Raw genomic sequence first — 6,493 nt, forward strand, 5'->3', positions numbered from 1 at the left:
AAACATATTTAAAATCCTCTATGACTTGGTTCTTGAAAAGTCAAATAGGAGATGAAAGAATGAGGTGTGATGGAGGTGCGGGAGTGGGGAAGCTTTACCTTTCGCTAAAATATAAGCATGAATTTCAAAATGACCATATCAATACAGCTAGAAGCCCAGTGGCCCGGTGTTTACACATTAGTCTGCTAATCAAGTTATCCGCAGTTCAAAATCACCGGGAGCTTCACAACAGAATGTTGGCATATTCTAATCTTGTAAAGAGTTATAGTCTTGTAAACTCACAAAGGCACCTCTACCTTGCCCTCTATAGTCACTATGAGTTGGCATCAACTCAATGGCAGTGAGTTGAATTTTGCAAATACAAATGATGATACTTAAATGCTACAAAACTTTCTTTTTGCATTATTGCTATATCTGTCCATATGCCCCTGCCTCAAATGGGTTAATTTATTTGGCTGATCATTATACTGCCATTCATTGAAAAATTATTCTGTGATCAAAGTTTGCCAACTTTAGACAGTGTTATAAGCTTTACAAACTTGATCTTGCTAAATCCTCAAAAGAGCCTTGGAACCTAGTCAATTGCAACTAACAACATTTTTTAAATGAGAAAAATGTGTTAAATTGCCCAAAAAGCATTACTTAGTAAACATAGGAGTCAGAATTCAAATGTAGGTATCTTTGACTCATAACCACAGCACTATGGCTAGAATATCTTTTTTAAGACAGCAGATAAGCTCCTGGTTTTCATTTTAAAATTTCCTACAACCTTCAGATTGCATACATTACATTAAAAAAGTTAGAGAACTTGGTCAAAATGATTGACCACCTAACACAAACAAATGTGAGAAATACAGGAAAATAAAGTAGGAGGGAAAAGGGAGAGGGAATAAGGGGAAAGGTAGGGGTGGGGGGGGAACCAACCTCCCAAAAAACAATAAAATAAAAAGGGAAAAAAAACAACAACGGGGGTTCCCGAAGCCCCGGAAAAAGGGGAGTATTAAATAAATGGACACATCTGTTATGCCCAGAAATCTGAACAAAAAATGTCTTTACAGGATGCAGTAGACGATAATCTTTAAGACAGAGCTCTTATAGGAGAAGAGAACCTCATCTTCTATGACAGGGTTACTGGTCATACTCATTTTTTAAAATCTGTTTTCATAACATTTAAGGACATAACAGTATAATTAAATATATATTAAATAAATACAACAACCCATAAGCAAATGGAAAATGCAGGCTTCTTTCAATGTCCACATGAATTTGATTCAACTTTAAAACCCTTGGTGTGTAGCAGAGTGCTGAACATTTGTTGAACATTAAAAAATAGTACGCAGAGTACTAACTCAACATTTGCTATCATTCAGCACTAAAGGAAATACACTTAAGGTTTGATCTTTGGGCAGTGGGACACAGATGACCACCAAAAGCCAGCTCTCGTGGCAAATCCACTGCACTTACACCTAGCATGTGTTACCTCTTTCGATCATCTGATGACCCCACGAGTTGATTGGTGCCATTTCACTTGAAATTCATTTTACAGATGAAGAAATTGAGGTCCATAAAGTTTGAGTTCCATGTGAAAGTCACAGAACTGAAAATAAATTACAGAGTTAGAATTCCAGCCTGCCCACATCGAAGCCAGTGTTCTCAATGGTAAATAATTCTGCCTCTTATGACAGTGCTTCGTGGACACAAGTGCCTTTCATATCATGTGTACACAGCAAAAGTAGATTATGGAAGACACTCTTCTCTGCCTTGTTACAGTAGAATGTAAAATATCTTCTGACTGATTTTTACATCAATAAGAGGTTGAGATGATAATGCTTTGAGTATATTAGGTCAATTAATTTCACCAAGGCAAGAGAAGTTTCTCATTTCATTCATAATTCTGTGCCAATGCTACTTTCTTAGCTTTGATAAATTTACTACAGTTATTCAATGTTAAGATTATAAGAGAAGCTAAATGAAGTGTATGGAAATGCTCTACTCAATTATTTCTTCTTATTAAATACTTTTGTTGGGGGCTCTTACATCTCTTATCACAATCCATGCATTCCTCCAATATGTCAAGCACATTTGCATGTATTCTGCCATCATCATTTTCAAAGCATTTCCTTTCTACTTGAGCCCTTGATATCAGCTCCTCATTTTCCCCCTCTCTCCCCCACCAGGCCGCCCTCCTGAACCCTTGCTAAATTATAGATTATTATTATCATATCTTACATTGTCCTCTGTCACCCTTCACCCACTTTTCCATTGTTCATCTCTCTGGGAGGGGGTTGTATGTTCATCCTTGTGATTGATTGCCCCTTTCTCCCCCCACCTTCCACTAATCCTCCTGGTATCTCTACTCTCATTGGTAGCCCTGAGGGGTTTATCTATCCTGGATCCCCTATGTTGCAGACTCTTATCTGTAACAGTGTGCATGCTCTGGTCTAATCAGATTGGTAAGGTAGAATTGAGGTCATGATAGTGGGGGGAAGGAAGCACGAAGACCTAGAGAAAAGTTGTGTGCTGCATCGATGCTGCACTGCACCCTGACTGGCTCATCTCTTACTTGTGACCCTTCTGTGAGGGGATGTGCAATTGTCTACAGATAGGCTTTGGGTCTCCACTCCACACACCCACCCGCCCCACTCACACTGGGTATGATTTTGTTCTGGGTCCTTGATACCTGATGCCTGATCCCATCGACACCTCTTGATCACACAGGCTGGTGTTCTTCTTCCATGTGGGCTTTGTTGCTTCTCAGCTAGATGACCACTTGTTTATCTTCAATCCTTTAAGACCCCAGATGCTCTGTCTTTGGATAGCAGGGCACCATCAGCTTTTTCACCACATTTGTTTATGCACCCATTGTGTCTTCAGCGATCGTGCTAGGAAGGTGGGCCTCACAGCATGCCAATTATTAGAACAACGTGTTCTTATGTTGAGTACCTGAGTACTTGATTTGAGGCCCAATGTTCATTTGCAACCTTAATTCTTAACATATAGATATAAGTACATAGATCTATTTCCCTCTTGTTATATAAAATATATTTACCTATGTACATGCCTGTAGTTAGACATCTATGAATGTCCTTTGCCTCCTGTTTCTTTCCTTTTACTTTCCCCTTGTCCCACCATCATGTTCAACCTTCATTAAGGCTTACTAATGCCTCCCTACTACATTGCTTTGATTAAACCCTGGTAGGCATCGTATACCCTTCTCTCCATTGATTTTAGTTCACTTGTTGTTCCCTTTTCCCTGGGTTGGTTTCCCCATCCCCTTCCTTTCTCCCACATCCTCTTCTCCGTATTTCCCCAGAACCATTGGTCCCATTCTTTTCACCTCCAAGTTGTTTATCTTGCCTACCTTTTCTAGATAGACATGCAGAGACATTAATTAGCACAAAAAACAGACAAAGCCAAACAAAACAACAAAGGAAGTCAAAACCAACAAAACAATAACAACAATTAATAAACCAAAAACAATATAACAACAACAAAAAGAAAGCTCCTGACAAAAAATGGAAAAGCCTATAAATAGTTCAAGTTCTGTTTTTTGTTTTTTGTTTGTCCTTTACAAGTGTTTTCCAGTTGGGTCTGATGGGGTGCCACCTTCTGTCTTCAAAGTTTATTTTTGGTATTCCCCTGGTATTTCATCACTTTGCTCCTCTTGCTGTTCTGTTGAGTGTGCCCTTAGTGTTTCGCCTCAGTGTGTTGGGTCAGATTGCGCACAATTCCCGCACTGTGTCTCCAGTGTTGTCCCCCATAGTGCTATGGTTCAGTGAGGAACATCATGTCTCATTGTGGGGCTGGCCCTATGGTCCTCTCTGTGCATTCTCTTCTCTGAGCAGGAATATCATCCTCACAGCGTGGTGGGCCAGGATGTGTTGCCCTCCCTCTCCATCCATCTTCATTTCTCCTGGGTGCTTTAATCAGACGGGCCTCTCTCCCCAAGATGTAGCTTCAGTGCTGTCCTCTGAGGTGCATTCTTCTGGATGGAGGGGTGTCCACATAGTTTGGATTGGGGTTGGCCCCACAGACCTTTCTATTAGTTCCCTGATACTTGTACTACCTTATTAATTGCCTCTTCTGTGAACTTGTCTGATATGTCTAGCAGTCCGATAGACTTCTGTTTGTTGAGCTTGTATCCTGTCACTCTGCCATATTCCTCTGTCGCTTCCAAGACTCCACTTGTGGAGTTGTGGAGATTTTCAATATAAAAAACCATATCATCTGCAGATAATGATAGTTTTGCCTCTTCCTTCCCCAATTGAATACCTTTGATGTCTTTTCTTGGTCTTATGTTGTTAGCTAGGACATCCAGTATGATGTTAAATAAAAGTGGGGACAAGGGAAAGCCTTGTCTGGTTCCTTTTTCAGTGGAATTATTTTCATCTTTTCTCCCTTGATTACCACATTGGCTGTTGGTTTTTCATACATAGCTCATATAATATTGAGGAATTTTGCTTCCATTTCTATCTTCTTGAGTGTCTTAAACACGAATGGGTGTTGGATGTTGTCAAATGCTTTTTCTGCATCTAACGGTATCATCATGTGGTTCCTATAATTTTTCATGTCAATGTGGCAAATAATACTAATGGTCTTTCATAAGCTGAACCATTCCTACATCTCTAGTACGAATCCCACTTGGTCATGGCGAATTATTTGTTTTATATGCTTTTGTATTCTATTGGCCAGTATTTGGTTAAGGAATTTTTTATCAATGTCCATTAGGGATATTGATCTGTAGTTCTTGATTCTTGTGGGATTCTTGCCTGCTTTGGGTATCAGAGTTATACTAGCTTCATAGAAAGAGTTTGAGAGTTTTCAGTCTTTTTCTATGTTCTGGAAGAGTTTGTGCAGGATTGTTGTCTGTTCTTCCCTGAATGCTTGGTAGAATTCTCCAGTGAAGTCATCTGGCCTGGGGGAATTTTTTGTTGGCAATCCCTTGATAACCTTGTGTATTTCTTCTATTCTATGGGTTTGTTAAGATTCTTGATGTCCATCTGGGATAGTCTAGGGAGGGATTGTTTTTCCAAGTATTTGTCCATGTCTTCCAAATTGTTGAATTCAATAGAGTACAGGCCTTCATAGTACTGTGTAATTATCCTTTTGATTTCATTAGGGTCTGTTACAATGTCCCCTCTTTCATCCCTCATCCCTGCTATTGAAATTTGTTCCTTCCTTTCTTTGGTTAGGTTTGCCAGCGGTCTATCAATTCCATTAATCCTTTCAAAGAACCAACTTTTAGCTGCATTACTTTTTCCCATAATTTTCTTCTTTTCCTTCTCCTATATCTCAGCCCTGATTTTCATTATTTCTTTCATTTCGCTATTAGTAGGATTGTCCTGTTCACTCTGATGTAATTGGTGTAAGTTTTGTATCAGCAAATCAACCATAAGTCTCTCTTCCTTTTTCATGTGTGCATGTATTGCTATCATATTTCCTCTGATAGATGCCTTTCCTGCATCCCAAAGGTTTTGGTACAATGCATTTAATTCTCATTGGTGTCTAGAAACTTCCTGATTTCATCTCTGATCTGGGCCAATATCCACTCCTTTTGCAATAGGGTTATTCATCTTCCAATTATTTGCCCTTGTTTTCTTCCACATCTTTTAGTTGATTTCCAGACTTGTGGCATAGTGGTCAGAGAGAGAAGTCTGTATAATCTCTATGTGCTTTATTCAGATTCCCTAGTTGAAGAGATTGCCATGAAGGCTGGGCAGATGTTCCTGCAGCACAACAAAGGGGTGGCAGGAGACCTCCGGTCACTTGTAGGGCCTTGAGGTGTAGGCAGTTCTCCCAACCATTTGAAGGGGAGATCCCCCAGCCATTTGGGGTACATTGTAGGGCAGGCAGTATTTCCCTAGGTGTATGTAAAGCCAACAAGTGTGGGTGGGAGCTCTAAGTGGAGTTGCTTTAGGTGGAGGGGAGTGACCTGGATGCCGGTAGTGGCTTGTGAAAGGAAAGAGGGGGGAACAGAAGAAAAAGAGAGAAAGGGAAAAACAAAGGCAAGAGCAGAAATAAAAAACAATCTCACCCAGAGACACACACAGGGCAAAGATAAAACAAAAAAAGTAAAATTGAGCTTGCTGAGACTGTGGCAGGAAAGAGAAAAGAGATACAAGAAGAGGGAAAAATCAAAAGAATGAAAGAAGGGAGAAGAAGAAGAAAGAAAGAAGAAAAAATAGATAAAGAGATAGCTGAGCCCCATGCTGTCCTATGTGCAGCACTGCCACATAGGGAAGGCCAGAGCTCTCCCCACTGGGTGGGTGGACGTATTAGTTTGGGTACATTAGAGAAACAAATCCATAGAAACTCATATGTATAAGAGAGAGTTTTATATAAAGGGTAAATGTACATCAAGAAAACATCCCAACCCAGTGCTGCCCAAGCCCAACATTAATCTGCATGTGACACACCAATCCACAAAGTCCTCCTCCATTTCACAAAAGACACTCAATGATGCCGACAGCAGGAGGAAAGCTGAATCAGTGAC

The sequence above is a fragment of the Echinops telfairi genome, unplaced genomic scaffold (assembly GCF_000313985.2).
Source record: "Echinops telfairi isolate 266 unplaced genomic scaffold, ASM31398v2 ScPeMD7_443;HRSCAF=831, whole genome shotgun sequence".
Classification (NCBI taxonomy): Eukaryota; Metazoa; Chordata; class Mammalia; order Afrosoricida; family Tenrecidae; genus Echinops; species Echinops telfairi.